This window comes from Asparagus officinalis, chromosome 4 (assembly GCF_001876935.1).
Source record: "Asparagus officinalis chromosome 4, Aspof.V1, whole genome shotgun sequence".
NCBI lineage: Eukaryota > Viridiplantae > Streptophyta > Magnoliopsida > Asparagales > Asparagaceae > Asparagus > Asparagus officinalis.
In genome coordinates, this window is record NC_033797.1 from 12,410,270 (window position 1) to 12,422,808 (window position 12,539).

Consider the following 12,539-nt stretch of genomic DNA (forward strand, 5'->3'; position numbering starts at 1 on the left):
TGCGAGCCAACGTTTGTTGTTTGGTCTGGTTTGGTTCAAGGCGGTTCAGGGTACGGTTTGGTTCAAGGTGGTCTTGTCCGTTTTAAGGGTTCATGGGACTTTCAAAATCCCCATCTCCATTCCCTCCTCTCTTTTTTATCGTCTCAGAGTTCCTCTCAATTCAAAACTCTCCTCCCAATTGAATTTTTCTTCTCCAAGAATTCTAATCTCTCCCTCCTTTAAATCCCTCAACTTCTTACTTTCAACCGGCGCACTCCACCTTAAGCTCTAGGGTTTCAGTGAACTTGTGCCTTGGATTCGAACATCTGCCGTTAGTTCAAGCTCTCTGTGTACCGCCTTCTTCCTCGTTGGTCGCTTCAAGTAAGAACCGAGCTCTCTTGCCCCAATTTCGTTCAATCGTTTGGATTTTTTTTTGGGGATATTTGAAACCCTAGTTCCCAAATTTAGGGGGGAAAACGAAATTTTGGCTTGATTCTTTGGGGTTCGGCTTGGCCATGATTCTGGAAATTTCTTGTCGATTTTGCTAAACTTTTATTCTCTTCTTTGAACTTGGCAGGAACTTGAGGTTGCTTTCTTCGTTATTGAAGATTTTCGTGCTTCTCCCCACATCCTAACTCCCTTCTCAAGGTTAGCTTAATCTTCTTCTTCTTCTTAATCTTCTTAAGAACTGAGGCTTGATTGTAAGCAAGAATTTGGGAAATCACCAAATCTCTGGTTCTTGTGTTGACGAAGAAATCATGCCCTTATTTTAGTTTTGTATGAATGCCCATTGTTCTTATTCCTGTCTAGTGCTTGTGATGATAATCTTTTATTCTCTTCTTTGAACCGAGCTAATTCTTCAGCCTTAATTCCCACGTAATTTTGTACGTTGAGTTGATTTCTTCTCTTGACTGTCGCCTTGGCTTCATTAGCTTTGAGGTTTGACTTTGATTGTTGAAAACTTCTTTGTACACAACATTCTCTGTTACATTGTTATCTATTCCATCTTCATTTTCAATGAGGATTTTAAGTCCCAGTAACTCGAGAAATTGCTACATATAACTGGCCATGTGTAAAACATGGTTTTGGAAGATACAATCCAACATGCTTTAGAGTTTGCCCTTGACTTTTATTAATGTCATTGCAAAACATGTTCTCACTGGTAATTGTCTTCTTTTCATATGAAATTGCCACTTGGAATCAGTATTGGTCATATCTGTCCTGGATATAAAATGCTTTGTCCCAATATTACTTCCACTAATTATTCTAGCTTCTATTATCCATTTAAGAAGTTGTGTGATAACTAATCTCGTACCATTGCAAAGACCATTGATAACTAATCTCGTACCATTGCAAAGACCATCTGCCGGGCTAAGATTACGTAAAAGCATGATAGGAGTACCAACTTTAAGTTTAATTTCATGATTTGGCATCCCAGGGAATTTCTGTGAATTTAGAAATTCTGTTGGATATAATATTTCATTGCTTGCAAGATTTGGCGAGGTGTGACAAAGAGAATCAGAACTTAGATATGTAACGTACTCTCCTGGTATGATGTCAAGAATTTCACTGTTAATGATGTCAACAACTTCATTCATTGCTGTTAGTATAGCTCTTTCCTCTAAATACTCTTCATTTGAGTAATTCTGCATCAATCTAGTATATGTAGACAATATAACCTCATCAATCGGATTATTATTCGCATGAATTATAAAATTATCTGGTATCTCAACTAACAAATCTTGATCATGAAATACATTTTTCTTACACGTGTTATCTCCATTTCCAATATCAAGTACCCACTTACTAAAGTCAGAGGTAGACATTGTATTACTTTCACTCACTTGTGTTTGCAATCTCATATTCTTAGTAAGTGTTAAAACTTTACAGTCCCTCCATAAATATGAACAACTGATTGAAGCATGTAAGATATCATGTTTAGATCCCTTTGGAATAACTGGAAGTATTTGTCTGAAGTCGCCCCCAAGCACAAATGTCTTTCCACCGAAAGGTTTGTTTACATTTTCAGAACATTCTGCTCCTAATATATCTTTGAATGTTCTATCGACAACTTCAAAAGCATGTTTGTGGACCATTGGAGCCTCATCCCAGATTATAAGACTTGTCATCTTGATTAATTCAGCTTCAGGACTACCTATTTTTATTCCACAAGTCGAATTATTTTTCAGAATGATTGGAATATTAAATCTAGAATGTGATGTCCTGCCTTTAGGAAGTAATATTGATGCTATTCCTGATGATGCAACTGTCAATGCAATTTTTTCTTTTGATCTTAATTTAGAAATAATTGATTTCCAAAGATAAGTTTTTCCAGTTCCTCCATGACATATATGAAAAATAATCCTCCCTGTTCTTTATATACAGATCCAAGTATAGTGTCTTATATTATCTTTTGATCAGTGTTCGTTCCTTGAAGAAACTTCTCATTTTCACATCTTAACTCATCCCTGTTAAAATTTAATTCTTCACTAATAATCTTGTGCTTGCATTGTTGGTAAATGCATCCTGTTGAATTTTTTTAAGTTTCTTCCATTTTCAAGCAATAAATATTGAATTTCAGCTAAAGTATGACTTTGAAGTTCATGTTCTGACATTGTTAAGGTAGGCATGTCAAGAATATTTCTCTGATCTTCCAATATACCTTCAGCCATATACTTCCAGTTCTTTTCCCATAGTATTTGTGGATTCACACCTTCAAAAAACAATAATAATTTGGCAAACAATTGCCTAAATTATTTTCCAAAAGCAACATAAGAAGCCTCATCCAAAACATATTGCCATTCTTGGTCATCATTTAATAATCGTCAAACTTGACATGCTTCTTTGAATGTTGGATAAACTATTCCATCTTTAGTTTTAATGTCACCAAAGGATGTAGGACCTTTTACAACATTAAGAATCAACCTGAGATAAAATCTCTCCCCTGAAGTTGGATGAGAATAAACAAGTCTGCCAATACTACGACCTTTTTTCCTAATTTTCCATCGTTTCTCATCAGCTAACCAAACAAAATGTGTAGGAAATTCTGAGTATGTGAGTGTTTTACTTTCATCATACAACTTGTTTGCTTCCATCCAGCTACTAAATTTTGATTTCTTTGCATTAATATTATCAATAATTTCATTAAGATCATCTGAGTCTTTGAAAATCATTGACTGTTGATCAGGAAGGTGAAATGGGAGCCTCTCCACAGCAGGAATTCTGTAATGTATATCAAATTCGTAGATTCTCCAAATTACTTCTGGTGCTGAGATGTGTCGACAATCCAAATAATATTGTATCTCATCAGTCTTTTCATGGTTATTTAAACCGCTTGAACTTGATTTATGTGACCGTAGAGATATGGAAGCATGATCAGGTCCCTTAGTTATATACTTAAAGAGATATTTTATTGACCTACCTCGATTACACCATTCGACATTAATGTGGGATTGATATTTAACAATAATGTTCCGATTATAAGGTACGACGTAAGCATTGTCCAACTTTGTACCATTTTTATCTACCCATCTATTATTAGCATTCCTTCGCCGGTATACAGCAAAACTTGACTCATCAATTACAGTCTCATTGACATACTTCTTTGGAAAGTGTTTTGAGCAATTTCCCTTTCTCATACATGGGGAGCTTGTAGTAAATATGCCACAGGGACCGTGCATCATATATTGTCCAATTGCTGCATATCCTACTGGATCTGTTCTCTATCAGGAATCTCAGTGCTGATTATCTTATTAATAGCATCAGAATCTGCATATTTGCTATTAGGATCGAACCATAGCAAGATATGTGCATGTGGCAATCCCCTTTTCTGAAATTCAATAGTATATACAGCTGCGTATATTAAGCCAAACCCTAATAAGACCAATGTCATGTCTGGAAATATAACTTCATATATACACACACACACATATGTATATTTATATTAATATGTAGTTATTAAATAAAATATGCATTTACTTATCAGGTTTGGTATGTTATATCTTATATAACAGTTTGCTATACTTTATAACCTTCCTCAACTTGTTTATTCTCGTATTTCATATGTAGTTAATAGTAAATGTTTATTTTGTTTGTTATTACTTGTATTGTTGCACATCTGGATCCTAAATAATTTTCAACTTCCATTTTTCATTCTATGTGTACCATCTTGTATGATATGATTTAGTGATAGTGGATTTCCATAATCAATCTATCTTGATTCTCTCAATAAAACGTACTATATTCCATTGCAAATATGAATTGACTTTCTTTGTACTTCAGATGGATTTGCTTATAGTCAGGTTTGAGAATTTGTTTTTACCTCACTAATTTGGTGTTAAAATTAATTGAATTTTTTGTTTTGAAAGTTAATGTATCAAAAGTTATAAATTAGAAAGTTGATGTATCATAAGTTATACTTAGCCATATGAGTTTCCTTTTACAAATCTATTAGCATTTTTTTACCTGATGTAATATGTAATCTAGTATATCTGTGTTGTATTTAGTTATCATATTTATTCAGTTTTCAAATTTGTTATTTTATCAATTGTTTTGCACCTATATGCTTTTCTAATGTTTTATATTGATTCATAAATTTGAGTTCCGTTTAAAAATTGGACACAGTTTATTCTTAAACATTGTGATTTTGATTGTCATTCATACACTTTTATATTGTTTCATTTTCTACTTTATTTATCTTTACATATTTTTATATTTGTATTTATGAGTATAAGCTAAAAATACATATATATACATACCAGCAATGCTATTCCCAAAATATTGACCAGCTTGCAAGTCTTCCATCAATAGATCAAGCTTTATTTTAAAAACCCTTGCAACTATATCTAGTCTTTGCCCCTATCTCGTCCAATGCATATTTAATATCTTGCCATTTGGGAGTTGAAGTAATTGTGATGAACAAATCCGGATTTCCTAAAACACGACACAAAGCAATTACATCTTGATAATTTTGAGTCATATATTGATTACCTCCAGTAAACGATGAAGGTAAGATAATTCTCTTCCCAACTTGTGCTTCATCTGTATCACCTCTGAATATTGCATCTTTAATGCCACAATATAGCTCCGCTTTAAGTTTTGTTTGATTTAGTCTGACCCAAAGCAATCTATCTTCTTCAATACATGTAAACATATCTACAATGGAAGTCTGTAATAGTTTACCTGAAAGAATCAATGTATGCCCTTCGTCACACCTTTGTTGGAACCTAAATGCGGCATATTCCATCATTGTGACATCTTTTCTCTTCAAATTTGAATTATTAGACTCCTTCCAATGGAACGCCAAGTCGAAATCCATCTTCACCATAAGGGAATAGTAAAGGATATTGCATGACCATAAAACTTGGGTAAAGATCACTAATTCTAGACAACCCCATTTTGCGGTCATAAGCAACAATATCCCGCACTGCTATTGTTTCATCAATGTTTCCCACAATTAAACCTGCAATCTCTGACACAGTTGGCATATTCTGCAATCTTCCATCACCGCTGCGTGATTATTTAATTATCAATTGTACTGTCAGTAACTCATTTTCCTTGACTCGGTCTCTCACCATACGAAAACTTTGAACCAACACATTGCAATGATCTAACATTTTAAGTAGATTGCTTACAATAGCATCATCTAATTCAGCACTACCATTAATTGCTGCCATTCAGTTAGATAGCTCGTGATCAGTATCATATATGTAAAGTTGACAATATTTTGGAATTTCCCATGGTATAGGTTTTAAGGAACCTATCTTATGATGATTTTGACCATTCAAGCGATAACAATAAGGACCCTCTCCATTATTATAAGTATTATCAACTCTTCCTCCAGTCGAGGTGAATGAAAACAAAGAGTTGTATATCCTTATATTTTGTTTGAATTTTATAGACCGTGCTCCTCCAAATGGTGATAAGAGTTGTTTAAGGAATTTTGGCGATTGATGAAGAAGCGGGAATTTTACTTTCCCTTTACGACAACATAATGAGAATGTTGGATTCTTAGGTTTCTTAGACTTTTCAGCTCTTTCGTCATACCAAAGCATTGCCTTACAATGAGGACAAGTGAATTTGGGAGGCCCGGCGTTGAGAATGTCGTTAAATATTCCTTCAGAAAAAATATCTCTCATTACTATATATTATAAGTAATACATAGTGATTTAATAATACGATGATTGCAGTCATACCTTCATTTGGAAATATACGTTTTACACGTTTAGATTTGTATGATGTATGGGACGATGAACAACTGCTGGCTAGGTTCGAGGAAGTTTTGCCTATAATCGTATTTTGATACATGTTATTCACCATTTGAGAATTACTTTCATACACATTTTGTCATTGTCGTTGTCTTTTAGAGTGTCTATCTGTTAAAAAAATAATATTCATAAATGTATATATCTATCCACCCCTCCGCATACACACAAACACACACATTAACACGCACATAATTTATTGACGCATCAAATGAGTTCTCATCACAAACCTATAAAACGTTGTTCAACTTCTTGTGTCAACATAGCTTCAGCAACATAAGAACCTAGAGCAGATGTTTGTGTAGGCGTCATGCCACAATTTAATTGTGTATATCCAGTTCCAGATGTGTTACAAATAAGGTTAACATCCTCAGCAGATGACTGAGTGATAGATGTGCATTGTCTTCTATTGCATACACCTAACATTGCATCGATTATGACTTCTGGACAATTAGTATTCTGGTCCTCATCATTGCTCTCCATTATCCTGAAACCGAGTTCTAAGTGCACGTGAATGTGTGTATGTATATATAAGAACATATACGCATATCAATAGACAACATCTTACTTATAAAGCTCTATGGACAATAATAAGATCAAAACCCTCATCATAAATTTACTTGGAGATAAGTTACAGTAAAATAGATAAGCATATTTAATATGTATAGATACTATGATTACTCAGTGTTACAAATGCTAAAACTATAACAGAAATGGATAATCATAATCCAAGCATCTATGTACAAAACAAAAACTTATCTCAATATATATAAATTAAACAAATATCAACCAAGTAGATTCCAATTCAACACAGATGTACATAGAAAAGAGAGACGTAATTCAGTTTTTAAAGCTCATTGTAGCAACTTAATTCAACACGATAGGTAAAAAAGAATATGAATTTGCTAATACTTACAATGATGATCTCCTCTTCAACACGATAGGTAAAAAAGAATATGAATTTGCTAATACTTACAATGATGATCTCCTCTCGGACACTGAGATATTAATGAGTGTTTGAAAACAATGAATTTGCTAATACTTACAATGATGATCTCCTCTCGGACACTGAGATATTAATGAGTGTTTGAAAACACGATGTTGCTCTGCAGAATAGATAAAACTAAAGGCAATTAGTTTATATCAAATGAGATTATCCCATTTTCTCTAAAGTGCACTTCAAAATTACAGTAATCATCAAGTATAAGTTATATTTCAATATTCTAAATTTTTTATTTATAATATAAGTTTAAATTTCCAAGAAAAGTTCAAAGAACTTTGTTTGAATCCAATTTTATTGATATGGGATAAATTTTAGTATCAAGTGTCAGTTCCGTGATAAGATAGCTTGTTATCTTTATTTACTATCAATTGTTGACTTACAACATTGTTTGAATCTCATTTATGGATGTAAAATAATAAGAATGATATTGAAGTCAGTATACAACATATGTTTTGAATATAATGCAAGGATATTAAAGCAGTCTATTAGAAGTGATGAGCAATTAGATATAGAAATTTAAGTGTTTAGTATGATCATTAGCGAAATACTTATTTGTATGTAAATAACAAAGAATGTATGCCATCACTTTTAAAATCAAGGTGGAAGATTTAAGGTGATACATAGTGTGGATGCATGTATCGGTTGTGACTCCTGAAAAAGGATGCCTGTGCATGTGTGCATGCCCAACAGACTTCCTAATGAGAGATTCTGACTATTGGGGATTCAGCATTTCAGCAAAATTAATAGGGACGTGCATGTTGTAATTGTCCAGTAGTTGTACCCAAATGAGATGAGCTTTTCTCACACTGACAATTCATGGTTTCAAGTTCAAAAAAACAATGCAAATAGTATTATTGATTGGTGTTGGTCTTTTTTCATTGTATATCTCTTTTGATGAGATAATTTATGTACAAAAGTTACATATACTGGTGAGTGAATTAAAGTGATTCAATGACCAGAAAAGTTTCATTAAAATAGATAGAGCATATTTCATTCCTACAATATAAGTTTAAACAACATTGTTTGAATCCCATGTTATTGATATGTTACAATTTGAGTATCAAGTGTCAACAGCTAGTCCCATTTATTGATATGTTACAATTTCAGTATCAAGTGTCAGTTGTTAGATTAGATAGGTTGTGGTCTTTATTTACTCTCAATTAATGATTTACAACATTGTTTGAATCTCTTCACTGCATGTAAAATAAGAAGAATGATATTGTCGTCAACAGTATAAAACAAATGGTGTTAATGCAATGAAAGGATGTTCAATGAAAATATTAGAAGTGCTGAGCAATCTGTTAAAGAAATTAAAGTTGATACTATTCTCATTAGCCTAAATACTTATTTGTATGTATATAACAAAGACTGTATTCTATTGCTATAAAAATCAAGGTGGAAGATTTTGATGAGGCATAGTGTGGATTCATGTAGATGTTCTGCCTCCTGAATATGGGCCTGTGCATGTGTGAATGCCCAACAAACTGTCATATGAGAGTATCTGGCGGCTGGGGACGTAATATTTCAGCTAAAAGATATGGGATGTGCATGTTGTGCATTTTCCAATATAAGTTTAAACAACATTTTTTGAATCCCATGTTATTGATATGTTACAATTTGAGTATCAAGTATCAACAGTTATATTTTTATTGATATGTTACAATTTCAATATCAAGTGTCAGTTGTTAGATTAGATAGCTTGTGGTCTTTATTTACTCTCAATTAATGATTTACAACATTGTTTGAATCTCATTATTGGGTGTAAAATAAGTAGAATGATATTGTCATCAACAGTATACAACAAATGGTGTTAATGCTATGAAAGGATGTTCAATGAAAATATTAGAAGTGCTGAGCAATCTGTTAAAGAAATTAAAGTTGATACTATTCTCATTAGTCTAAATACTTCGCGTTATGTATATAACAAAGACTGTATTCTATTGCTGTAAAATTGTAGGTGGTAGATTTTGGAGAGGCATAGTGTGGATTCAGGTAGATGTTCTGCCTCCTTAATATGGGCATGTGCATGTGTGCATGCCCAGCAAACTGTCATATGAGAGTATCTGATGACTGGGGATGTAATATTTCAGCAAAAATAAATGGGATGTGCATGTTGTGCATGTTCAATAGTTTTACCCTGGAGATTGGCTTTTCTCGGGCTAACAATTCATGGTTTCAAGTTCAAAAAAAGCAAGGAAAATACGATTATCCCCTAGTGTTAGTCCTTATAATCCAGTATTTATTGACATGAAAATGAAAATATTTTGGAATTTAATGTATAGAAAATAGATAAATATAAATATAATTAAATCTTATCAATCACTCAATGAACATGAAATGGAATTGAATGTGCAAATGTTTGGAACTCAATTTTTGGCAGAATATGAAATTAATAGTTCAGAACTCAACGAAATCTTGAACTATCAGGCGTAATAGGAACTTGAAGATGAGCTCAAACAAATACTATTACTGAGTCTTAAATTTCTAGTCTAAGCAAGAACCTGTATAAATTAATGTAATTAAATCTTTTAAATTGTTGAGTTACAAAATTGTAAAAAAAAACCCGCTAAAGCTCAAATAAAGTACAGAATGCTATAGTGAGTTTTATTCATCTAAATATATTGACGAAATTCATAACTGTATAATGAGTTTGTAAGCACCATTATAATTGTAAAGAACAGAGTGTAAGCACCATTATAAGTGTATACTCAAATATTTTGGAATCATGCATCACATTGATTAAAAATCATTAATTATCTTATTTGTCAAGAACAGAGTGTAAGCACAAGCACAAGTATAATTGTATTCTCAAATCTTTGGAAGCATGCATCATACTGTTTCTAAATCATAAAAATCAAATTCATAAAATTCATTCGTACTGAGTTATATTAAGCAAGGAAATTATAAATATATTTAATTCAATTTTAACAAACACTCAATGAATTTTCTTGAACTATCAGGCTGTAGAGGAAATTGTTTAAGAATTCAATCAGATACTATTACTGAGTCTTAAATTTCTAGGCTAAGCAAGGAAAAGTATAAATAAATAAATTTAATTTAATTGAACAATCACTCAATGAAAAAAAATAATTCCCTAAGCAATTGTTCCGAACTCAAAGTAGGATGAAAATATTTATAACCTGAAGAAGAATTTCGCTCTGTATAGGTGGGGTTGACCTTAGTTCTCTTTCTTTTTAGGCGGAAGAGAATGGAAATCTGTAAATGGTTGGAAGCGGAGGAACTGCAAAGTGCTTGTGGGGAAGTTGAGCGACGTGGTCATCTTGTGCGGGGGAACATCAGCGACGTGGCAAACTGGAGCGACGTGTGTGAAGTTCTCGCAACGTGGAATGAAAGAATGATTTACGTTTACAATGGACGGATGTGAGAGATTTAATTAATAATGGACGGTTATCATTATAAACACCAGCGATAACCATTTTTTCTATGGTTAATTGCGTTATCAATGGACGGTTGTGGTTTTCTGTGGTTAATTGCGTTATGAATGGACGGATGCAGTTAAATGATCAGAAAATACGTGGATATTAAAAAAATTTACTGTTCACACAAAGATTTTCCTTTAGTTATAAAGGAAAGTAGATTATAAAGAAAAGTAGATAACAATTAATAATATTAATGCTATTTAATAAACAAATATTAGGGGCTGTTTGTTTGCCTAAAAAAGAGGGAAATCAAAGAAATGGAAAACTATTTCTAAGAAAAATTATTTTGGGAATGTTTGGTTGGCTAAAAAAAGAAGGAAATCAAAGAAATGGAGATGAGATGATTTTAGTTGTCACCTTATTATAGGATGATGTGAGTGATTTTTTAAAAAAACTTGTTTTGATGTTGTTTGGTTGGCAAAAAAATAAGGAAATGAATTATAAGAAACCTATTTCTTGTAATAGGTTATTTTCTTTTGTTTGGTTCATTCTTAAAAATAAGAAAATAGGTGAAATGAGATGAGTTGTCATTCATTATATTATTAGATGATGTAACCCACACTTAAGAAAATCGTTTTCCTAGCTTTTGAGAGGAAATGAGTGGAAATAAAATGTTAATGAGATGAGATGAGTTGTCACCATCTTATTGGATGATGTAAGTAATTTGAAATGATGAAGATGAGATGAGTTGAGTGATGTTGTGGATGAAAATAATATTTTATTAGATGTGGTGGATGAGTTGTTGGATGAAAATAATATTTTATTAGATGTGGTGGATGAGTTGTTGGATGAAAATAATATTTTATTAGATGTGGTGGATGAGTTGTTGGATAAAAATAATATTTTATTAGATGTTGTGGATGCGTTGTTGGATGAAAATAATATTTTATTGGATATTGTGGGTGAATTTTAGGAATGGAAATGGATGAAATTGTACTTTTTAAGATTTCCATTTCTTGGTTTTTAGGAAATCAACCAAACAGATCCTTACAGGAAAAGGGCAAAATAGGGAGAAAAGGGACAAAATATGGGATACAATTAGAATTGTGAAATTTGTAAAGGGCAAAATAGGTATGCAAAAGTTTTGACATTTGTTTTTTCTTTTAGAAGTAGTATAAATATAGATATAGATGATGAATCCGAGTTTATAGTAAAGAAATATGGGTGGAAATGAACCAAATAATTAATAAATGGTTCGATAATTGTTCGAATAACTATTCAGTTATATTCGATTCGGTAGTTCATTTGTCACTAAATAAATATTTTTTAGTATTCGAGTTTATTAACGAATATAATTTAACCATATGTATATTCGATTCGTTTGTCTATTAAATATTCGTTTAAAATTTGATCACAACTTATAATTTGTATTATTGCATATATGATATCATATTTTTAACCCACTTATCATTTCTACTTAAGTTTTATATATTGCTTTTAAGACTTAAATAATCTTAAATCTGTTTTCTAATTAAAATTTTGATTTAAATATATATACATCATATATTATAAATAAATAATTTTTTATTTATGAATTTTAATACTATTTGAAAATCAAACTCTTTAGTGAAATAAATATACTTTGATATTCGATAAGTATTCGTAAAAATTCATGAATATTTATAAAATACCAAGTATTCGAGTTCGAAAAACTAGATATATGAATATTAGAGTCCGCATTCGAATTCGATAATTTTAAATAAATACAAATATGAACACCTTAGTATTCGATTCGATTCGATCATATACCACCCCTATAAAGAAATAAACTAAAAAACGTGATGTTTAAGTAACGTACATCTAAATAGTGATAATAAAACCCTTTCCTTATTGGAAAACCGAAAACGCGAGCAG

General features: G+C 31.9%; 1 long non-coding RNA gene across 1 annotated transcript; it reads left to right on the top strand.

The window, feature by feature from the left end:
- LOC109836648 lies at positions 131-10,737 on the top strand. The gene is made up of 3 exons (XR_002246037.1): positions 131-360; positions 557-627; positions 10,444-10,737. It is a non-coding gene; the product is annotated as an uncharacterized LOC109836648 (long non-coding RNA).